The sequence below is a fragment of the Musca domestica genome, unplaced genomic scaffold (assembly GCF_030504385.1).
Source record: "Musca domestica strain aabys unplaced genomic scaffold, Musca_domestica.polishedcontigs.V.1.1 115, whole genome shotgun sequence".
Lineage (NCBI taxonomy): Eukaryota > Metazoa > Arthropoda > Insecta > Diptera > Muscidae > Musca > Musca domestica.
In genome coordinates this window covers 499,361-524,991 of record NW_026712145.1, presented here as the reverse complement: position 1 = coordinate 524,991, position 25,631 = coordinate 499,361, and the positions used below count along the sequence as shown (strand labels likewise).

The window sequence follows — 25,631 nt, the reverse complement described above, 5'->3', positions numbered from 1 at the left end:
CATGATCTTGGTGGCCAACTTACCGGTCCATTTCTTGAGATGAATTGTTCTCCGAAGTTTTCCCTCAAAATGGCCATAGAATCGCGAGCTGTGTGGCATGTAGCGCCATCTTGTTGAAACCACATGTCAACCAAGTTCAGTTCTTCCATTTTTGGCAACAAAAAATTTGTTAGCATCGAACGATAGCGATCGTCATTCACCGTAACGTTGCGTCCAACAGCATCTTTGAAAAAATACGGTCCAATGATTCCACCAGCGAACAAACCACACCAAACAGTGCATTTTTCGGGATGCATGGGCAGTTCTTGAACGGCTTCTGGTTGCTCTTCACTCCAAATTCGGCAATTTTGCTTATTTCGCATTAATTGTTTGCTCACTTGGTCGATTATGTAGACCATAAATCGGACGTAAAGCGCGAAACACATTTCGAACCGAACACTGATTTTGGTAATAAAATTCAATGATTTGCAAGCGTTGCTCGTTAGTAAGTCTATTCATGATGAAATGTCAAAGCATACTGAGCATCTTTCTCTTTGACACCATGTCTGACATCCCACGTGATCTGTCAAATACTAATGCATGAAAATCCTAACCTCAAAAAAATCACCCTTTATGTCCGTCCGTCCGTCTATCCATGTTAATTTGTAATCACTCTGCAGGTCGCAATTGTGGCCCGATCTTCAAGAAATTTAGAATGGAGGTGGGGCTAGAGCCAGAATACAGTCCTATTGCTTTTGGAGAAGAATATTCATGTGTTGGAATGTACCAAAAAAACTGAAACATTTCCTGATTTTGCAGTTGCTCTACAGGTCGCAATTATAGACCAATCGAAGCGGAAGTTTACATGTGGCTAGAGCTTAAGGTTGGGCTGAAGCCTTCCAGTTTGGATAGTCATGGGGTAATATTTAGTGGGTGATATGGACGATAACATTTGTGTTAAATAAAATTCAAATTTTCCATTAAACCGCGAATATTTTTAAACCCGGCGGAATCACAAATTAACGAAAAGGTAAATTCTGACCGTAACGTAGATGCGGATAGTAAATAGATCGGAAATAAAAAAACTGCAACAAAATAAACCGCCATAATTTTTACATGTTTTTTAAATTTTATTGAGTCCAAGCAAAAAATGTCGGAGGAAGCTTCAAATTTTAGAATAAGTTTAGATTTGTTGGAATTGGTCAGCTTTGGCACGAATTATGGCCTTTAAACGGCCAATGATACCGTCACACGCTGTCCGAATGTTGCTCTGCGGTATTTTAGCCCATTCCCGGCGAAGCGCTTGCTTGAGGTAATCGACACTTGGGCCTTTTTAGTGCCAACCTTGCTTTCCAAAATACTCCAGACACAATATTCCAACGGATTGCTATCCGGAGATTTTGGTGGCCAATGTGCGTATGGAAATGAAGCGAGGAACCTAATTTTGTAACCATTCTTGGGTGGCGCGTTCTGAGTCCTGTTGGAATGTCCAAGATCTGCGGCCAAAATGTTTTTGTGCCCAAAGCTTTAATACACCCTCCAGAATATTTTCGAGATAATAATCTTCATTTATTCTGATGCCACGTTCGATTAATACGAGCGGTGAGCGAACATAGGATGTCATGGCGGACCACACCATCACCAACGCCAGCGCTTGTGTTCTGGTGGGCAACCGAAGGTGCACATTTTCAGCTGACCTCTTTAGGAACATCACTTTCGGCCAAGCGAAATAACTCTTTAGCTCTGTTGAGTCTATTTTCTTTTGGCTGCAGTGAAAGTTCTTGCACTTTTTGGAATTTCAATGGCTTTACCCCGAGCTCATTATTCAATATTTGCCTAATGGAATATTGCGATATTTTCAGCTCACGAGCCATTTTTCGGCCACTGCGACGCGGGATTCGATCAAGTTGCTTCATTACTTTTTGAACCATTTCTGCTGATGTTGCTGCTTTCTTCCGTCCACTTCCTTGACGTCGGGCTACTCTACCAGTATCACGGTAACGAGCGATTGTACGAGACACAAAAGATTTATTCACATTTAAATGCTGGAGTGCTCTAACGATAGCCACTTGTGGTTTTCCAGCCAAATATAAAGAAATCACACTATAACGCTTGAATTCCATTACGAATAACCATTTTCTGGAAAATTCTCACCAAAATGCTTTTGTACGCTGGTAAAGAATAAAAGTATCTGTCACTGGAATAATTTAAACAGCTGTCGGACGAGTGGCTTAGAAATTACAGCAGTCTGAAGTTGGTTGCAGTTTTTTCATCTCACCCTGTACTTCTGCTACCTTCCTCACAAAAGATCGAAATTTTCACAAAATATTTTACTGCAAAGAGAGGGGAAAGATAAATCAATTTTCCACCAACTTCCCAAATCCTAGTATTTAAATCAGTACTAGGTTAGGTGCGAAAATGTGCAATATCGGTCCACTACATCAAGTACCTCCCCTACAAAGAGTCAAAATTTTGAATGATTACAACTTATATAAAATGTGATGTAAGAGTCCGATTATCTTGAAATTACTCACATCACAATATTTTTATTCACCCAAATTCGAGTATGAAGCTGGAATTTAGCGGTCCACTCTTTCTGGTATCTCCCCCACAAAGGGTCAAGATGTTCAACACCCATGAAGCTCATAAAATGCGAAATTATCTTTCAATTCCTTTCAGACTTGGTACATCTCAATATTTCCATCAGCACAAGAACTGTTATAAATATGGTAGAGATCGGACCATTCCTTCTGGTACGTCCCCCCACACAAAAGGTCAAAGTTCTAAATAGCCAAAACAATTATAAAATCCGCAATAAGTATCCGGCTCTCTTCATATTTTACACATCCGATTATTTCTACTAATACAAGATCTGCTGTGAAGGTGGAATGTATCGGTCCACTCCTTCTGGTAGCACCCCCACAAAGGGTCAACATTTTGCATATCGCATAAAACGCGAAATTAACAGCCGATTCCATTCTGACTTGGTACATCTCAATATTTCCATCAGCACAAGATCTGTTTTAAATATGGTAGAGATCGGACCACTCCTTCTGCTACCTCCCCCACAAAGCGTCAACTTTTTGAATAACCAAAACGATTATACAATCTGAAATAAGCTTCCGGTTTTCTCTATATTTCACACATCCCATTATTTCTAATAACAAAACATCCTTCTGGTACCTCCCCCACAAAGTACCAACATTTTGAATAAAACTCGAAATTAAAATCCGATTATATTCAGAATTTGTACATCTCAATATTTCCATCAACACAAGATCGATGGTGAATATCGGACCATTCCTTCTGGTACCTCTTCTATAAAGAATCAAAGTTTTGAATAATCAAAACGATTATAAAATTCGAAATAAGCATCCGGCTCCCTTCATATTTCCCACATCTCATTATTTCTTTGTTGTGAAGATGATATATATTTATCGAACCCCTTCTTTTATATCACCCACAAAGGGTCATAATCTTCTATACTTTTATCTATCATAACTGTCACATAACTCATATAGAGTGAAGGAAGTAACGAATATAGTCCAAACCTGGCACGTAGCAATATTTATATCATCTTTATTTAGATCCGATACGAAATGGACAATATTGGTCCATTCCTTCGGAATCTACTCCATAGAGGGTCAGCTTTTTGAATAATTAAAACAGAAGTCAAAATATATTTAAATAATCGAACATTGACTTGAGGTCTTTATCTGTCGGCAAAATCGATTTTAAACTTGCTTTTAATTATTTTTGACAAAAATAATTCAGGTTTTATTGTCAGTAACATTTTCGAAGACACGAAATCCCAAAAATCTCAGGAATCAAAAGAATTTTAATTCGAACATTTCCAAAAATATTTTTTAGATGTAAGGAACTTGCTTCTTCCTTCAAATCATTTTGAGCTTATACTTTACCAACTTTTCTTAAATTTTTCCTGGCCTATTTTTTTTTCATCCCTAAAATCACTCCCTGATTCTTATTTAATCTGCTCTCGATAACATGTTCCTCGAGAAAAAAAAAAACAAAATAAGAAAAACTAGAACACCCTTTAGGCATTGCAACACAAATCAATGCCACATCCCCTGGAATTGTGTTAGAGAACATTTTATCCCCGGCAGCAAAATTTGCCATAAAATTGCCTTTTTATGTTTTTACCCCGAAAAGGGGGAGAGGCAGGGTGCAAGGGAGAAAAACTTTAGTTTTTATGCCAAATAAAAAGTCAACAAAGTTTGGCCATACAAACAAACTGTAATCGGCATTTTTCTACTGCTATGTCCTCCTTCGCCGCTACTTCTAGTTTTCAAAGTGAATTGAGTTTTTGTTTTTTTTTTTTTTTTTTTTGTCGAGATTGGTGTTTGTTAGTTTACCTTTTTGGATTATTGCTGCTGCTTCTTCAGCTTTTCTGCGAAATGTCAAAAATCTTCAATTTTTCGAGTATCATCGTTCTTTACCCAACTCCCCAAAGTATCATAATGAATGCAATAAAAACTTGACAATAAAATAAAATACAACAGCAAGAACGGCAACGAGATAACCCTCACCACGGCTCTCAATCACTCCCAGAGCCATGGCAAAGGAACTTCCCCTTTTCCACTCTATGAGTATGTGTGTGTGTGTGTGTCTTGTCACCATTGAAGTGGTCTAAGCTTTCATATCGCTGGCTGGGAATTGTATTAGAGAGCGAAAAAAACCCATAGCATTGGCTTTACTCTGTAAGTGTGTAATAAACCTTAAATCCCATGGCCAAAATCATAAATATCAAAACTTTGTAATGGATCGAAAATATTTTACGCATCTTCAACTCCCCAAGCGCACTTGTTCTGTTCCAGCTCATGTTGTTGTTTGTGTTGTTGCTCTAATGTTGTTTTCTACTTTGGGTAGTTTCTTGGTATTTTTCTTCTCGATGGCCCATTCAAAGTCATCATCCAAGACAAAAAAAAAAAGAAAAAAATACAACAACACCGCCATTACCTTTTTAACAGTATTTGTTGTTGGTGTTGTTCTTGTTATTGCTTGGAATAACATTTGGGGACCAGGAGCTGAGCTAAGGATTTGTTTTGCTACCGTGGCCACTAAAGAATGATAGCTAAGCTCGAAACTAGTGACAGCGATGGCATGACAAAGAATGCCCTCAAGTCAATGTTATAAGATGTGTGTGTGTGTGTGTGTGTGTGTATCAGTATAAGTTTATATGCGTGTGTGTGTGTGAGGGGGAGTTTGTTATTCATTGCGTATATCTTTCACTTGATCCCCAAGGCTCTAAACAAAAGCAATTTGGTTTAATACACATACCATGTTGAGGGAGTCGACCCTCGACCGACCCACCGACCACACACACAGACACACACATTCCTCAGAGAAGTCATCATGAAATAATTTCTATATTGTTTTTTATTTTGTTGTTTTTTTTTCTCCATCAACATTCCAATTCGTATTATTTAACTTCAACTAGAGTACAAATTCCAAAGTTTGTCTATTGTCCTTGAAATATTTATGCAATGCTATTTGGGTAAAATATTTTTACAAGGATCTCAAAATAACACCATTCAAGGGAAAAATTCTTGAAGTCATTGAGTCAAGGAAAGGTGGGGTGGGAAATGAATAGTAAATTAACTAAATTTACATTTGTCTTGTCCTTAATACAGAGAGAGAGTACATTAAAGGTGGTGGGTCGTTTTCGAAAAGAAAAAGCTTTTGCTGTGATAGGAGCACACGCAGGGAGCAGAGCAACTGCTCTCTATAAGAAGACCTTACGCTCTTCTATATACCTTAGACTTTAGACTCTTCTATGAGAAGAGTAACAGCTCTTCTAATAGAAAAGTAATAGCTCTTCTATGAGAAGAGTAATATCATTTCTATGAGAAGAGCAATAGCTCTTCTATGAGAAGAGCAATAGCTCTTCTATAAGAAGAGCAATAGCTCTTCCATGAGAAGAGTAATAGCTCTTCTATGAGAAGAGCAATAACAGCTCTTCTATGAAAAGAGCAATAACAGCTCTTCTATGAGAAGAGCAATAACAGCTCTTCTATGAGAAGAGCAATAATAGCTCTTCTATGAGAAGAGCAATAATAGCTCTACTATGAGAAGAGCAATAAAAGCTCTTCTATGAGAAGAGCAATAATAACTCTTCTAAGAGAAGATCAATAAAAGGTATAATAGCTCTTCTATGAGAAGAGCAATAATAGCTCTTCTATGAGAAGAGCAATAATAGCTCTTCTATGAGAAGAGCAATAATAGCTCTTCTATGAGAAGAGCAATAATAGCTCTTCTATGAAAAGACCGGCTGGCTCTTTTATGGGAAGACCTAATGGCTCTTCTATGAGAAGACATTTTCAGCTCTTCTATGAGAAGATCTCTTCAGCTACTCTATGAGAAAATCTCTTCAGATACTCTATGAGAAGACCTCTTCAGCTATTCTATAAGAAGACCTCTTCAGCTATTCTATGACAAGACCTCTTCAGCTCTTCTCTGAGAAAACCTCTTCAACTCTTCTCTGAGAAAACCTCTTCAACTCTTCTCTGAGAAGACCTCTTCAGCTCTTCTCTGAGAAGACCTCTTCGGCTCTTCTATGAGAAAACCTCTTCAGCTCTTCTATGAGAGAACCTCTTCAGCTCTTCTATGAGAAGGCCTCTTCAGCTCTTCTATGAGAAGACCTCTTCAGCTCTTCTATGAGAAGACCTCTTCAGCTGAGAAAACCTCTTCAACTCTTCTCTGAGAAGACCTCTTCAGCTCTTCTCTGAGAAGACCTCTTCGGCTCTTCTATGAGAAAACCTCTTCAGCTCTTCTATGAGAAGACCTCTTCAGCTCTTCTATGAGAAGGCCTCTTCAGCTCTTCTATGAGAAGACCTCTTCAGCTCTTCTATGAGAAGACCTCTTCAGGTCTTCTATGAGAAGACTTCTTCAGCTCTTATATGGGAAGACCTCTTCAGCTCTTATATGGGAAGACCTCTTCAGCTCTTCTAAGAGAAGACATTCGGCTTTTCTGTGAGAAAATCTTTTGCTCTTCTATTAGAATACCAATCACTCTTCTATGAAATTATCATTCGATCTTTTTGATGTCCCTTTGTGTTCCCACTCCCTCTCTTTTTCTCTTTCTCTCTCTTTCTCTCTCTCTATTTCTCTCTCTCTCTCTCTCTCTGCAAATCTATTTCCAAATTGAAGGTTTATATATTTTTAATCACTTATCATGTTCGACAAAAATCTATCGGATTTCATTGAAGAAATAATTTTGAATTTACAAATACTTAAGTTGTTCGAGGTTGGTATTGGAATTTTGGGGAACATTTGCATTCCCCAAACCAAACACACAAATGATTTTTCGTTTCCCTTGCGTTATAGTCCATCAAGCTTCGCCCTGCAATACAATCGTCTATTTAAGCCGATTTTCTCTTTTAAAATGCCCTTAAGCAGCTTTTCTTTTAAAATGTCTTGCCCCACTCCGTACAAAATATTCATGTTGTTGTTACTGCTCGTGTATGCATATAGACACATTTGGTTTTAGGGTCCATTCGGGTGGTCCATTGGCGACACGAAACACTTGTTTCATCATCAACAACAACCAACAAACAAGGAACGGCATGAAAGCAACAACATAAAGTCAAAGTGCCACTAAAAACAACAATGTAGCAGAACAGGAAAACACTCACCAGAAAGGTGGGGTTGGGCATAAGGGACGGCCCATTAGACTTCTTGCAATGTTACGCATTATTGCCGGGAGAAGTTGCTGAAATGCTCTTGGCTTTTACTCAAAGTAGTCGTTGTTGTAGTTGTTGCATTGCAATTTCATTATTACTACTTTATTTTAGATTTGATGAAGATGTTCTTCTAACCGAACTTGTTTTGGTTTCATAATTTGCTGTTGTTGCTGTTGTTCTTGTTGTTTTATGTCTGCTGAGTAAATTTGTTTGTCTAGTCGTAGAAAACCACATGTATCCTCAAAAGCACACACACACATATACACACAGAACATGTATTGGGAAAACATTTACCACATCTCAATAAAATGTAAACTATTTAAGATGCAAAATGTGCAATGGACTTTTAAAAATGCATCATCATCAGCCGGTCGGCCAGCCAACCTGCAAGTTGGCAAGCCAGGAGCAGTAGCCTGGACCATGGCATAACTAGTTTTTACACTTCATTGCATACTAAATGCTAGACATTTTCCATGCTTAGAATTCTATTGAACGCCAGAGCAACCAAACCTATTGAAACCTTTTAAAATCTACTAACCATAACGTCAAAGAATTTCTAAAGAGCTCTGATTGGAATTTATAATCGCCGAGAAGAAATTTAATTTATGAAGTTAGAAAAAAGAAGATAGGGGGAGAGGGGAAGTAAAAAGACAAATGATTTTATGGAAGGCTCTAAAAAACTAATATGGATTTTGATAGTAAAAATTTAAGGAAACACTTTTTCTAACAAAAATCTGAAAATGTTTTTCTATAGAAAAATATTAAGAGGCCTTACTATGGGAGAGAAACAAGATGTTTGGATGCATGTCTTTTGTTTACAACTTTATTTTAGTGAAGGACTCTAGAAGGTATTTTACAAGACCAATAATATTTCGGATTACAGAAGAGAAAAAGTGGTTCAGAAAAAATTTGTTGAAAGGCCTACATCTGATGATGGCCTGTAGAATTTATTTTATGATGCAACATCTCAGTACGACATTCTATCAAGAGAATCCCTCTTTGAAATATTAGAAGTTCAGAAGTTCTAAAATGACGCCTAATGTTACCCCACATCTTTTTATAGTTCGTTTGGGTTATGTAATGGACATAGTGCTGAAAAAGATCCACGAGAGCTAAGAGCTTAATTGCCTTTCAACTATAGAAACTTTTGAAAGGTCTTCTCCCAATGCAACATAGGAAAAAATTCCAAAGGGATACTAATAGAGAAATCATCAATAAATTCATCTTGTGAAAGATTCATAGAGACGTTGTAAGATCTTCTATTTACTGAAAAACTTTAGAAGGCTGTTAGCAACTCCTAGCACGAAATGGCGCCCAACATTAAAAAAACCAAGCTTTCCGTCTTTTTGGCATAGAAATTCCATTGGAAAAGCTGTTGAGCCTTTGTCTTCTATTCATTGGAAAACTTCAGAAGGCATTATAAAGCCTGAAATGGCGCCCAACATGATAAAAACCTGCATTCCGGCTTTTCGGTATAGAAAATCCACTGAAAACGCTGTTTGGCCTTTGTTTTACAGAATAAGTCTCGGATTTATAGATCAGATGTAGATTAATTTAGCTAGTATGCAGCTATAGCTATTTCGGATAATGTCCGGAGAGAATTTTGAAATGGATATCAAATAAATGTCGAATTTCTCGCCTTTCCGGCTTTTCGGTATATAAAATCTATTGAAAACGTTGTTTGGCCTTTGTGTTACATAATAACACTCGGCGATCAAGGCTTTTTAGATCTGATGCAGATAAATTTAGCTAGTCTGTAGCTATTAACCCATACATATTAAATAATATTCAGATATGTTTTCGGATAATGTCCGGAGAGAATTCGGAAATGGATATGTAATAAATGTCGAATTTGTCGCCTCATAAAGGACCAGCTGTTTTTTAGCACGAATGCCAACTGTTCTCCTGGGAGAATATCAATTGATCTTCTATGAAAAGACCTATTGCTTCTTTCAAAACCAACTACTCTCCAAAAAGAAGAAGAATTGATGATGTGTTTGGACACTAACAACTCTTCTATGAGGAGACTAATTACTTCTCTCATAGACGACCGATCACTACATCATTGATTCCCTCTCTCTTTTACATTTTTCTATGTTTCCTCTCACTCTCTTTGCAAATAGGTTTTAAATTAAATAATGCTCGACATAATTCAATAGGACGAAATAATTTTCGGATATTATCCGGAGAGAATCCGGAATTCAATTAATAATCAATGGAAATAACTGCAGGAATCCAAAAAAAAAAAAAAAAAAAAAAAAAAAAAAAAAAAAAAAAAAAACAAAGATGATATACAAAGTTAATATTGAGCAGATCCTTCTAGTTTCAGAAAAATCGAGATGCTCTTAATCTCAAGTTCAAGGTATTACAATACAGAAATCCGCAATAACGATTTCTCTATAGAAGTTCCATGAAAAATTTGTCAAGTTTTTTACCCTGAAATGGCGCCCAACGTGAAACAGAACACAATGACTGTCTTTCAAAAAATGCAAGGAGTGCAAATATTTCACTATTCTCCAATACATAAAAAAATTGCATAATTGCCCAAGGGGAGTATATCTCTTATTTTTTTCTCTAAAACTCAAGAAACGTGGGAAAAGACACATCAATTGCCGCTCTGTGGTGATATTTTATTTTTCAAAGAAGCCAATTTTATAGAATGTGGCGCCCAAAGAATATAATAATAACCAAGTTTCATGTTATGAGAACTGGCGCCCAATTTAAGACATGTCGTATTATTTGTCCAAGTTGTTTAGAAATTTTAGCATTTCCCTAATATGCAAGAAAATAATAACAAAGGCTTATATTAATAAATGTGGCGCCCAACGTGGGTCACATCACATCAATTGTCCAGAGGGTATAGATGTTTTATTATTTCCCCAAATCTCAAAAAATAATCACATAAGCTCATGTAATTAAAAGTGGCGCCCAACGTGGGATACATCAGATCAATTACCACACAGAACCACTAATTATATTATTGTGATATTTTTTTGGTATTTCCCTAAAAAACAAGAAAATAACAAAGTTTTGTGTTATGAGAATTGGTACCCAACGTGGAACAGGTCATGTCAATTGCGCAAAATTTACAAATAGAACAGTGTTGTTATGTTTGTTCGGCATACCATAGTATTTTGTTGTTGCAAAATATTCAGACTAAATCTCATTATTGTTGTTTTTTTAAAAACAAATGTTTTTTATTATTGGAGAGAGATGGTAATGTTTACCAGGGGACAAGACAGAGAATACCTAGGTTTCGAAAAGAGCCACCAATCCTCATAAGTTCCTTTCTTGTCTAGGATATTCTCCCCAGGAGTTATTTTTACAATAATTCCTATGACAAAAAAAAAAAAATACCAAAGTGACCTGGGGATCACAGACAAACTGATGAGGATTTGTAGCTCTTTCCAAAGCCTAGGTATTCCCTGCCCTGGTAAACATTACCATCTTTCTCTACTAATAAACAAACGTTGTTTGTTTAAAAAAAAAAAAAAAAACAATAATAAAGGGATTAAGCTCGACTATTTTGCAACAACACAATATTTACAAATATTAAAATATTTTAAAATTTCCGAAAATTGTTATCGATAGGGTCTAATACGTGTGTTCTGTAATAAAAAGGATGGTTGTTTACACGTGGTATTTTCCTCGGGGTTTTGTAGTCAAATTTAAACATTTGCTGGACCAGAATTTCAAATAAAGAGTTATTTCCCAGAAATAAAACCGAGAGCATACTCCGCCCGACCCTTTTATCCGTTTTAGTGAAATTAATTTTTTGTGGTTTTATCATTTGTATTTGGCGCCCAACATGGGGAATGCTTAAAGCTATAAATTTACTTAAGAGTTCGTAAATTGCTTTTTCTTTAATTTTTTTAAAAAAAGTTTCTTCTTTTTTTCTTTTTTAATTAGTTCTAACCCCTTAAGTTCTCAAAAATGTCATAACCATTCAGTGTTTGAAAAATTAAAATTTATATCCACAACTTGGCCATTAAACATTACCTAATTTCCAATATTTATTTCTTTGGCAATTTTGTAATTAAAATTCGAAACACAGCTTGCGAAGGTGTACAACAAACACATTAATAACCTAATAACGATGACATAATTAAATTTTATTATTTACTCTTTCTAAACTCCGAGCTCCGAACAGTCATAAATTGTGAGCTTTATTTACAGAATTTAAATAATTTACTTTCCTGCTGAGCAAATCAGCGTTTCCCGCGACCGAAATAATTTTTTGCCGCACATAAATATTCAATTATGAGTTTGCCAGCGCTCTGTCCCTCCACACCCTTCTGCTGCTGTTGCTGCTATTGAAAATAAAATTTCAGAGAAATAAAATTTTACCGGAAAAGTGCTTAAAGCAATTTAAAAGTATTTGGAAAGTAGAAACAACAACAACAACAAATTTTTATGGCCAATTCAATCAAATTATTTGAGTTTGTATTGGTTACATGGCTGTGGAGAATAAAATTCAAGGCAAGGCCAGGGGAAGTGCCAGGATAAAAAAAAAAATAAAACAAAACTAAAAAAAGGAGCAGAAAACAGAAGTAACAGCAACAAAGTCATAATAATACACAAACACAAATTTACGGTAATAACATCCACTTCGAACAAATTAGATTGTTTTCCACTTGAATTCGTTTATTCGCTTGATTTATACAAATCATCGTCATCATGCTCCGCATCATCATCATCATCATCGTCGTCGTCGTAGTCGTATAGAGCTGCAAAAAGCGAACCGTAGCAACAACACGTTTAATGCCATTGCCAAACAACCAACATCATTGGTGGCGTTCCGAACCACAGACCCAAATGACTTTGGCATGCTAACGCTTCATAACAACCGGGCAACGTCATCTTCTTCAATAACATTAGCCTGGAGAAGCAGCAGTCATTTCATCCCGATCATCATCAACATTCTCTGCTGATGCCAAAGAAAGTTCCTTTGGCAACAACAACAACAACAGAAACATAAATGTTCTTGTTGTTAACATCATTATGATTCTAGCATACAATGTCCTTCTGGTCTTCTGGCGTTTAAAAGGGGGTGAGGGCAAGGCGGTGGGTGTGAGATGAAAGATAACACCATATCTCCCCCGTCTCATCTGTTAAAAAAAAAACCAATGGTTAACTAAGCAACCCCTCACCCCACCCCCATTTCTTGCCAGCTACTCCCAAACATCTCCTTTTTCCAGGACTTTGGATCGCATTACGTACCAAAAACCGTTTAAATGGCCAAAACGAACTACCGGCTGGACGACAGACTCGCAGACAGACAGCCATCCTTCACTTCGCATAAAACCGAGCAACCATGGCTCTTATTATCTAGCTTAGCTCCGTAACGTAACGGCGGAAGTGAAATGCTATAGATTTCAACGTTGCTTCATTCGGTTGTTTGGCTGTTTCGTTCTTCCGTTTTCGTGAAATTTATGACGATAATCGCTGCGAAATTGTTATGACCAAATGAAATGTGATGATTGTAATGATAATGACGTACGCAATGACTTTGGAAAATGACTGTTCGGCTGCCTGTGCTCTCACTTTCCCCTTTTGTACCACTGGCCAGTGATTTGTGTGGAGGTGGGTGGTTGACACCATCACCAATAGTCCAGCGGGAGTACATGGGGGACAGAAAATTACATTTTCTCTTTCCAAAATTGCAAGGGATGGCAGGAGTTGAATGTAACATTTAAAATGAAAATTAAATGAGAAATTAAACTTAAAAGGAAATTCCCCATGGCAAATGGGATTATTTAAAATTCTAGTACTTAAAACGGAGGGATAAATTTCCAAAAAGCTTTAACAACTTAGCCGGAAGTAAAGTGAAGCCATTGAAGTGGCCTTGGGCTTTAAAGGACATTTTTGTATAACTTTAAATTCATTTTTCGGATACAAAGACAGATGAGCCTCATCTGAATTAAAAATCTAATTTAGTAAAAATAATAAAAATAATAAAACATATGTTTTTTAGATTTTATCCAAAGATTATTTTCCTACCACCATGTATCACGTTGGGCGCCACTTTGGCAAAAAATGCGTCATTGATTTACTATCAAAACTTTTATAAAAAGAGAAAATATTAATTTATTTATTGTATGCGTAATGTCGACAGTGGTCAGTAGTGGAATTTAATCCTAACATCCTCTCGGCCATAACACGTGAACATTTAAGGCCACATAGTTTGATATTTTTTGTAATACTTAATGTTCTTAAATGGAAAAAAAATCTGAATTTTTAAAATAATATGCCGAGGACCCACAGACCATCCAAATGTTGAATTTTTTAAATATAAATTTGAGGACCAACATGCCCTATATAATATGGATTTTTTTTAATATTTTTGATTTTTGTACCCTTCAACACCATATGTTGGGGGTATTAAAGTTTAATTGGTCCAGAAAGTTTGAAACAGCAGGAAATATTTATCCTACACAGGCGATGCTATACATAGATCTTTCTATCTCGTCAAGGTGAGTCGATATAGCTATGCGTGTCCGCCCTTCTGTGCATGATAATTTGTAATCGCGCTACAGATCGAATTTGTCGCTATCTTTTCTCGAAATATTGCATGGAGTTAGAGTTCGGGTCAGAATAAAGGCATATTATTTTTGAAGATGATGGTAAAATATTTAGGTTGGAATGTACCAAAAACCAAAATTTCCCGGTATTCCAGTTGTCCTACAGGTCACAACTATAGACCGATTGACGCGGAATTATGCATGGGATAAGAGTATAAGACAGGGCAGAAGCCTACAATTTTTGAGAGCTATTGGACAATATTTAGCGGGTAAAATGCACCACCACTTCTGTGTAAAATTATTTTCATATAATTTAAAAAAATGCATTCATATTTTATACCTGAAATCGGCAAACTCCGATTATTTAGGGACTATAGCAAACAGTGAACCGAAACCAGTTGTTCTTGAAAAAAAACACTTTATAGATGTTCAAAGCTCAATATTAAATACTGCGAAATGTATCTCAAAATATTAACAAAGCCTTGGCAATATACAAAAAGACCCCAAATACTTTGAGATAAACATAAAAAACGTTTGGCCCAAGAACCCGAAGTTTTTTTCTTGGGTTTTGATATACAAACCGAATAGGCTTGATATTTGCTAAAGCCCAGAATTATCGCTCTACAGTGAATTTGTTTTCATAAATTCATAAATTGCTGAAAATTAGGGAAAAGTGCTAATTTTTTGTAAAACAAAAAAATGTTATACCCTCAGCCATATGACTACAGAAGGTATATACAGGGTGAGATAAAATAAACCACTTGTGGGTTGCACTCGATCTAGCGATGTCGGTTCGTCCGCTCGTCTGGCTGGCAAGGAATATCCGATTCGGCCTTGGTACATCGTAATATTACTATCAAACTAAAATCGAGTTCGGAAATGGGCCATATGTTGTGCCTTCCCCACAAAAAGTTGTAATTTTCAAAAAAAGGAATAAAATGTTTTACTGTGCAGAAAGAGAAGGGATAACCCGATTTTGCTCAAATTTGCAAATTCTACTATTTGCATTAGTGTTAGGTCGTGTGAGAAAATGAAAATGAATACCTCCCTCTCAAAGGGTCAAAATTTTGAATAAATCTAAAATTCGACTGCTTTCAAATTGGACACATAACAATATTTTTATCGGTCATATCGATCCACTCCTTCTGGTACCTCTCCCCAAAGGGTAAAAATTTTGAATATCCATGAAGCTCATAAAACGCCAAAATAATATCCGATTCCATTAAGACTTCGAACATCTATATATTTCTATAAACTCAAAATCTGTTTTAAAGATGGTAGAGATCGGACCATTTCTTCTGGTACCTCCCCCCTCAAAGGGTTCAAAATTTTGAAAAACGATTATAAAATCCGAAGTAAGCATCTCATTATTTCTACTAACACTAGATCTGATGCGAAGATGGAATGTGTCGAACTACTCCTTCTGGTATCTCTCCCAAAAGGAATCAAAATTTTGAATATCCATGAAGCTCATAAATTAACATCCGATTCCATTTATACTTGGTACATCTCAATATTTTCAACAGCACAAGATCTTTTGTAAAGATGGTAGAGATCGGACTATTTCTTCTGGTACCTCCCCCATATTGGGTTTATGATTTTGAAAAACAAAACGCTAAAAAAGCAAACTAAGCATCCAACTCTCTTCAAATCGCGCACATCAAAATATTTTTGCTAACGTAAGTTCTGTTGTGAAGATGATATATATCTGAGAACCCCTTTTGGTAACTCAGCCACAGAGGATCACAGTTTCCAATACTTATATCTGTCATATTTTGCGAAACAATTCGGCGATTCTTTACAACTTTCTATATCTAAATATTTGACTTAGCTAGAAATTTGACATGAATATGAAATTTATCGGAATTTATGATTTCGTATAAAATTGGATATAAATGTTCAATTTCTTTTAAATTTTGCATGTACCAATATTTTTATATGTATTAGATGAAGTTTAATACTTTGGTCCGCTATATCTGGCACATCACGCATTTTCCAAATTTTCCAAAAAATTTCACAAATCTCATATAAAGTGTAGGAAGTGGTCGATATAGTCCAAATCTGGCACATTGTAATATTTATATGGTATTTATTTAGGACCAATACGAAATGGACAATATTGGCCCATTCCTTCGGAACCTACTCTATATGATTATTCAACAATTTGAATGATCATAACTCAAGGCTGGGGGTGTACACTTGTCGTTAAAACCGACAGATAATATTTTCTGTAGAATTATCGGGGCCAAAAAAATATTCAAATATTTTTTTTTCACAAATCCTTCAAGAGCACAAAATACATAAAAATTGTGGTGAGGTGGTTTTTGAAAATTTGTTCAAAAAAAAAAAAAAATAAATAAATAAAATAAAAATAAATAAATAAATAAAAAAATATTAATTTAAAATTTAATATTTTAAAAATTTTTATTTAATAATTTAAAAATAATAATTTAAAATGACATTTTTTATCCTGCAATGAATTCCAAATATGTATAATTTGAATATTTTTATTACAAAACCATTATTAATAATTTGTTTTTTATTCTCCTCAAAATTTCTATCACATCAACATGGAGCCAAACCTTATCTTACGCCTATTTTTTTTTTTTTTTTTTGATTTTCCATTTCCAGGTTTTTTTTTTTGTAGCTGCTGCCCACTCGCATTCTAATAAACGTAAGTATGGCGCAAGCGTAAAACATAACATTCTACTTAGATATCACGAAAAATATGCTGCTGCTGCTGTCGTGGTGGTTATGCGTTTATCCAGCAAGTCTGTCTGACTAACTGGATGCTGACGATGATGATAGTTTCCACATGGCACCACCACCATTGGTATTCATACTAAATTCTAAATCAATTTCATTTTAATCATAAAACCAACAAAGCGGACACCAACTCCTCTGCATTTGGCCAACAGAGAAAAGAAAAAAAAAAAAACACACACATCAATGGGTTTGGTATCCGCATATCCGCCAGTAGCCTGTAATTATAAATTCTAAAGAGGCAATGGAAAGAAGGAATATAAAATGTTGTTTTGTATTGTTGTTGCTGTTGTTTGTTCTAACTAACTGGCTTCTTATCTCTTGGTAAGCAGGCTACAGCAGCAGCTCATGATACTCGAATTTTTTTTTTGTGCGGCTCTTAAATGGACGCTGTAGAGGAGATAAGGCCTCGGACATGAGGAGAATGTCTAGTTGAGTAATCCAGATATTTCAATACATTTCTCATGCCATCATTTTTTTTTTTACAAAAACAACAACACCGGCAACCGGTCAATAGAAACAAATGTTGAATATCAGTTGCTTTGGGAAATTCTTCCGTGTCTCCAGAATTCTGAGCTGACGTTTTTTAATTTTTTTTCTACCCTCCACCATAGTATGGAGGTTATATTAAGTTTGTCATTCCGTTTGTAACACCTCGAAATATAAATTTTAGACCCCACAAAGTATATATATTCTTGATCAGCATAAAATTCTATGTCGATATAGCGACGTCGGTCCATCTGTCCGCCTGTGGAAATCACTCTAGCTTCCGAAAGAATTGAAGTAGATTGATAAAATTTTACTCAAATGTATGTTATGTCTGCAGGACTTTTGGTATAGAAAATGGGAACTGTAGGTCCACGTTTTGGTATAGCCCCCATATAACGGTACCTTCCGATATTCGGTATTTTGATGATTTTAGCGACATTATTTACCGGAATTGTTTCAAAATTGGTATTTGAAGTTTGTAATGGATACTACAGCATAAGACAGAAAATGGGCTATGTAGGTCCACATCTTCGTATAGCCCCCATATAACGTAACTTCCGATATTCGGTATTTTGATGATTTAAGCGACATTATTCACCGGAATCATTTAAAATTACGTATTTAGAGTTCGTAATGGGACCTACAGTCTGTGACAGAAAATTGTCTATGCAGATCCAGGTCTTCGTATAAGTCCCATATATCAGTACTTCTCTATATTCGATATTTTGACAAGTTTAGGTACAATACCCACCAAAATTGTTTGAGATGTCGTATTTGAAGTTCGTAATGGATGCTATAGCCTGCGACAGAAAATTGTCTATGCTGGTCCAGGTCTTCGCACAGCTCCGATATCACGGTACCTCCCTATATACGATATTTTGATGATTGTAGCTACACTATTCGCCGTTTATTTCAAGTTTCGAATTTGAATATGGTAATGGCTTATGACAAGGTCCACGTCGTATAGATCCCAATATAACGGCTATATTCGGAATTTTTAAAATTTTAACAGAATTTTTAAGGGATTTTAATTTTTTGAAAATTTTCAAATTTGTACCAAATGGTGGAGGGTATTCAAAGTTCGGCCCGGCCGAACTTACTCCTTTTTAACTTGTTTTTTATTTTTTTATTTTTCTGTTTTCTCCTCCTCCTTCCGAATCCAAGTCCCTATCAATTTGGAATATTTTAGTTATGTTGTTTGAAAAGAAAGAAACGAAGCGATATTGGAGCATTGAAGTACGGCATTTACATATGAATATTTTCACATTTTGTGCCCCCCCCCACTCTCCTTTTACATCTTCTGGGCCAAAGGGGTCCGGCGGTTTTTCTCTCTTTGATACCAAACTGCAGTAGTTACCAAGTTAACATTCATTGGCATAAAGAGATTTGTTAATACAGACATCTTGGGTAGTTTTATATCCGTTTCAATAAGGCAATCATGCCGTTTACTTTTAAGCCAAATGTCTGGCTGGCTGGCTCTCTGCTGGTCTCATATTCTTCAATGTCTGGTTGTGTGGCTGGCCTGCAGACTGTAGTTGAAAAGATAAAAGCTTTTCCATGTAGTTTTGTATATTTTTTATTTATTTTTTTAATTTTTTTATTTAACTGTTGCTTTATTTGTTTTATGTTTTGTTGTTGGACGGGCTTTTATTTTCCGCTCGCATTCAAATAATGATGCCACACTGGCCATGTAGCAGTAGTTAGCCTTAAAAATAATGTTACTGCCGATGCTGTCGAAAATTTTTAACTTGATGCGTTTAAAATGAAAAATAAATTATTTTAAATTAAAAAATAAAAACGAAAAGTATTTTTCCTCTGCCTCTGACGACTTTCATAATAATCGGTTTTGTGGCGGCAAAAAAGGGTCAAATTTCTCCATGGCCAATGAGTCGCAGTAAAGGGATTTTGTAAACAATTTCTGTTTTCAACCCACATACCAATACTTTTTGTTTTTTTTTCTCTCTGAACAATCTGTTTGTTAATGGTTTAAATATGCAAAATATATTTTTGTTGATTTTTTTCCTTTTTTTTGTGGCAGTAAAAACTGAATGTTGAGGCTGACAAATAAAGTAGTCAAGAAAAAAAGAAAACCCAAAACAACAAATAATAATGGAAAACTTCAGCAGAAATAATAGGATTAAATTTTGAGGAAAATTTTTATTGGGAAAAACTTATGGAACTAAGAAAGAGGGTTCACTGAAAATTCTATTCTTTTCTTATGGAACTACAGACGAAGGTTGGCTAAGCAGATTTTCTTAAAAAATGTTGGGGAATGCTATTTTTTCAAAAAAAAAAAAAAATAAATAAAAAATAAAAAACACCACAGGGTCTTCTCTTCTACGGGAAGAGCAACTGGTCTCCTATGAGAAGAAAAAATTGTCTTAAGCTCTTCTATGAGAAGACCTATATCTCTTCTGTTCTATAAGAAGACCTATAGGTCTTCTTCTACGATGGTAGACCAATAGCTATTCTTCTAGGAGAAGGCCTATAGCTATTCTCGTCTATGTGAAGACCTTTAGCTTTTTTATGAGAAGACCCATTGCTCTTCTTCTACGACAGAAGACCTATAGCTCTATTTCAACGAGTGAAGACCTATTGTTATTCGTCTACGATAGCTCTTTCAGGACCTCTAGCTCTTCTATAAGAAAATACCTACAGCTCTTCTATAAGAAGATACCTATAGCTATTCTATGAGGAAAGGAAAGCCTATAGCCCTTCTATGAGAAGACTTATAGCTCTTTTATGAGAAGGCCAATAAATCTTCTTCGAGAAGGAGATCTATAGCTTTTTTCTTTGAGAAGACCTATAGCTTTTTTCTTTGAGAAGACCTATAGCTTTTTATCTATGAGAAGACCTCTTCAGCTCTTCTATGAGAAGAGACCTCTTCAGCTCTTCTATGAGAAGAGACCTCTTCAGCTCTTCTATGAGAAGAGACCTCTTCAGCTCTTCTATGAGAAGAGACCTCTTCAGCTCTTCTATGAGAAGAGACCTCTTCAGCTCTTCTATGAGAAGAGACCTCTTCAGCTCTTCTATGAGAAGAGACCTCTTCAGCTCTTCTATGAGAAGAGACCTCTTCAGCTCTTCTATGAGAAGAGACCTCTTCAGCTCTTCTATGAGAAGACCTTATCAGCTCTTATATGAGAAGACCTCTTCAGCTCTTCTATGAGAAGACCTCTTCAGCTCTTCTATGAACAGACCTATAGCTCCTCTATGAGCAGACCTAAAGCTCTTCTATGAGCAGACCTAAAGCTCTTCTATGAGCAGACCTATAGCTCTTCTATGAGCAGACCTATAGCTCTTCTATGAGCAGACCTATAGCTCTTCTATGAGCAGACCTATAGCTCTTCTATGAGCAGACCTATAGCTCTTCTATGAGCAGACCTAAAGCTCTTCTATGAGCAGACCTAAAGCTCTTCTATGAGCAGACCTATAGCTCTTCTATGAGCAGACCTATAGCTCTTCTATGAGCAGACCTATAGCTCTTCTATGAGCAGACCTATAGCTCTTCTATGAGCAGACCTATAGCTCTTCTATGAGCAGACCTATAGCTCTTCTATGAGAAGACCTATAGCTCTTCTATGAGAAGACCTATAGCTCTTCTATGAGAAGACCTATAGCTCTTCTATGAGAAGACCTATAGCTCTTCTATGAGAAGACCTATAGCTCTTCTATGAGAAGACCTATAGCTCTTCTATGAGAAGACCTCTTCTATGAGAAGACCTTAAGCTCTTCTATGAGAAGACCTTAAGCTCTTCTATGAGAAGACCTTAAGCTCTTCTATGGGAAGACCTATAGCTCTATTATGAGAAGACCTACAGCTCTACTTTAAGAAAACATATAGCTCTTCCTTGAGAGGACCTATAGCTCTTCCTCTTCTATTAAAGCAGCGACAACTCAATTTTAATATTTCTTTACTAGAATTGAATTTATCCATACCATGTTATCATATCCCCAAACCCACTTCAACATCCTCCAAATGATTATAATATCCTTGAACTCGCCCTAATATCCTTGACATTTAAGGGATATGAGAAACTTTTCCACACTTTTCCATTAATCCCGTTTATCTGTTTCCTCTGTTTACCTCTTTTTTTCGAGGGAAATAATTTTTACTCGTCTTGCTTTTTCTTATCTTCCCAAAGACATCCTTTTTCATATCCTTTCAAAATATTTTTCATTTATTTTCATCGTTCTCAATTTTTTTCGCTTGCTCACTCTCTCTCCCCCTCTCTCTCGCTAAATTTCTTGTCATTTGTTTCCGTTTTCCTATAACACATTATTCATTGTTCGCCAACACTTTAAAACCTAATTTTTCAATGTAGGTATGTTGTTGATGTTGTACGGCAAAATAGAATATTATTCTACTTCTTCGTCTAACAAACCGTTGTAATCTCCGGCAAAAACATCACACATCATTTGCTGGAAATTTTTGGCAAAGGCTTACCCACAGCACAAAAAAGATACGCAGTTTTGTAATACATACGTACATATGTAGGTATGTGTATGTGTGTAGGTATGTCTTCCTGTTGGCTGATGTTTGGATGCCAACGTTACTGATTAGTTTGCTCGATCCATGTTATTCTTGCCATTTGGAACAAGATAAAGGCGTGTGTAACGCCAAACGTCATTCTTGTCGTCATCGTCGTCGTCATCGCCCGCTCCATCGTCTTAACTAAAACTTCAATTTGTTTGTGTAAATCTTTGGTAATTTTTCTTTTTCAAATCTGTTTTCTTTCCACTTTCCCCCAGCTGTTACCGGGCAATCATCGTCATCCTTGCCTCTTGGTGTTGTTGTTGTTGTCCCATTATTCTGTAACTAACTGTTATTTTACAGTTTGTTTTGCTTACCTTACCTTAACTCCCGACTCCGTTGTTTTCGCAACAAAAGCAGATTTACCTATTCTCATAAGAAACTAAAAGAATAAAAACCACACACACACACCCATTGTGAGCCACCCACTTCTCAAAGGAACGTCATCGAAGCAAACCACTGTCTTTGTTGTTTCTTGGCATTTCTTTCGAGAAAAGAATAACAACGACTTATAACAATTACCTTTTAAAGACCTCATGCGTTTTTGTTTTGTTCTGTCGCTGGTTGCTGGTTTCCAAAGCTTGTCTATGGGCAATATTTCTTAGCTTCGTTTTGGGAAATTGGCTGCTTCTTTCTTTCTTGCGTTCGTTCTTTGTTAATGGGAAATTTACGTTTGCCAAGGGGGAGGGGGAGGGAAGGAAGTGGGAGTCAAACGGAGTAAAAACATTGTTGACTAATTTTAATACATCTTTCCTCTTTAGCAGTTTGTTACATTGAAACGTGGTTATGTGGCAGTTGGAATGTTCTTTTCATTCTGGAAAAAGGGTTCCAGTGGGGTGATGAAAATTGATATTCTCAAAAAAGACAAAAAATACAAGATTACGGACTTAAGAATTAAATAAAAATATTTTTAAAATCTCGCTTTGGTTTGGTCGAATTAAATTTCGAGAAAAAAATATTTTAAAAATAATTAAAAAATATATTTTTTCAAAAATCCAAATTTTATGGCCCTGGTTGTCCTTGAAAAAAAAATAATATATAAAAATATCCACATTTTATTGATTTTTGGCTTCGCAAAAACTTTTCTTCAAACTACAGGTGACGTGAGTATATTCGTCCTGAAAAAAATTCCTTCAATATCCTGACTCTAAGGATAAATTATTACCAGAAAAGATTACTTAAAATACACTATTATTTTTCTTGCCTTCCTCAATAATTCTCGTTTTGTGGCTCGTTGAAAACCAACTTCTTGTTTGTCCTAGAAGAGGTTTCCCCTAAAACTAAACGTTTTATATCACTGATGAACCCTGAAAACTTTGCTTAAATATCAACTTTTGATGCCATTGAAAAAATAGCCTAAAAAGCCACAACTAGTTTCAGATGGGGGTCCTTGACAATGTTTCTTCGAGAAATACGAGGATTATGATCGTGATTATATTCGTCCTTTAACAACTTCCTTCAAAAACCTGACTCTGTGGATAAATTAGTGCTTGAAAAAAAAATATTTTTTTAAATCCACATTTTCTTTCTTCTTGGCTTCCTGAATAACTCTTTTTTATGGCTCGTTTAACAAAAACCCACAAAATCCGCATCTAATTTCCTTGTTAGTCCTAGAAAAGATTTTCTTGAAACTGAACGTTCTACATCTGTTTGATCCTTGGAAAACTTAGATTAAATAAAAAATTTTGGTCTCCCTGAAAAGTAATTTAAAAAAGCCACCTTTTGTTCCTGATGAACATGCTCGAGATACATTCTTTGAGAGATCCAAGTAATATGGCTTCATTAGTCCTGGGAAAATTATTCTACATTGAAAGAACTTCCTCAAAGATCTTTACATAGAGGCACAATTGATTCTGAGAATATGATCCTTAAAAAATAAGTTTGGTGGCTCTATAAATCCGTGCAAAAGTTTTTTATTTTAATCCGCCCTTTGGACTCTGCTGGTCCTTGAAGAGATTCCCTCCAAAAAATCAACTTTTGTGGCCCTGCTTATCCTTGAATATCCTTAAGCCTTTAGCTTTATATCTCTATTCCTCAAATATTCACTTTGTCCTTGATCGAGTTTCCAAGTTCAAGGAGCTCGTAGGTATTCAAAATTTCCTTAAATGTTCACATTCCCTTAAATTGTCACATTTAAGGACCTCATAGGATGTCGGATATTTTTTTTTAAAAGTAATGTGATATCCTTTTTTGTCCTTAAAATAATTTTGTTAGAATTCGACACTTATTACTTGTGTTGATCCTTGCACAAAGTATCCTTAAAAACTGAAATTTAAATGATAGATGAGGTTTTCTAAAATATCACTGTCCTGATAATTCTACGACAAATATTTTTAAAAATTCACGTCTTGTGGTACTAATAATACTTTCAAAAATATTTTTAAAAATCCTGATAATCCTTGGAAAAATATTCTTAGAAATCCACGCCTTGTGTTTCTGATAATACTTTCAAAAATATTTTTAAAAATCCTGAAAATCCTTGGAATAATATTCTTAAAAATCCACGCCTTGTGGTCCTGATAATACTTTCAAAAATATTTTAAAGATCCTGATAATCCTTTGAAAAATATTCTTAAAAATTCACGCCATGTGGTCCTGACAATACTTTCAAAAATATTTTAAAAATCCTCATAATACTTTGAAAAATATTCTTAAAAATTGACGACCTGTGGTCCTTATAATACTTTCAAAAATATTTTTTAAAATCCTGATAATCCTTCGAATTCTTAAAAATCCACGACTTGTGGTCCTTAAAATACTTCGAAAAATATTCTTAAAAATCCACGCCTTGTGGTCCTTAAATACTTCGAAAAATATTCTCAAAAATGCATACTTTGTGGTCGAAAAATAATCTTAAAAATCCACGCCTTGTAGTCCTTAAATACTTCGAAAAATATTCTAAAAAATCCATACTTTGTGGTCGAAAAATAATCTTAAAAATCCACGCCTTGTGATCGTGATAATCCTTCGAAAAATATTCTTAAAAATCCACGCCTTGTGGTCCCAATAATCCTTTGAAAAATATTCTTAAAAATCCACGCCTTGTGGTCCCAATAATCCTTTGAAAAATATTCTTAAAAATCCACGCCTTCTGGTCCCAAAAATCCTTTGAAAAATATTCTTAAAAATCCACGCCTTGTGGTCCTAATAATCCTTCGAAAAATATTTTTAAATCTCCACGCCTTGTGGTCCCGATAATCCTTCGAAAAATATTCTTAAAAATCCATGGCTTGTGGTCCTGATAATCCTTCGAAAAATATTTTTAAATCTCCACGCCTTGTGGTCCCGATAATCCTTCGAAAAATATTCTTAAAAATCCATGGCTTGTGGTCCTGATAATCCTTCGAAAAATATTTTTAAATCTCCACGCCTTGTGGTCCCGATAATCCTTCGAAAAATATTCTTAAAAATCCATGGCTTGTGGTCCTGATAATCCTTCGAAAAATATTTTTAAAAATCCACGCCTTGTAGTCCCGATAATCCTTCGAAAAATATTTTTAAATCTCCACGCCTTGTGGTCCCGATAATCCTTAGAAAAATATTCTTAAAAATCCATGGCTTGTGGTCCTGATAATCCTTCGAAAAATATTCTTAAAAATCCACGCCTTGTGGTCCCGATAATCCTTCGAAAAATATTCTTAAAAATCC

At 35.6% G+C, this 25,631-nt stretch overlaps 1 protein-coding gene across 1 annotated transcript in view; it reads left to right on the top strand.

The window, feature by feature from the left end:
- Positions 1–16,835: 16,835 nt before the first annotated feature.
- The window catches only part of LOC101891705 (lateral signaling target protein 2 homolog), a 108,931-nt gene continuing 100,135 nt past the window's right edge, over positions 16,836–25,631 (top strand). The window contains exon 1 of the mRNA XM_059132201.1: positions 16,836–16,874. The gene's annotated coding sequence lies outside the window, so the exon portion shown is untranslated. The remainder of the gene's footprint in view (positions 16,875–25,631) is intronic.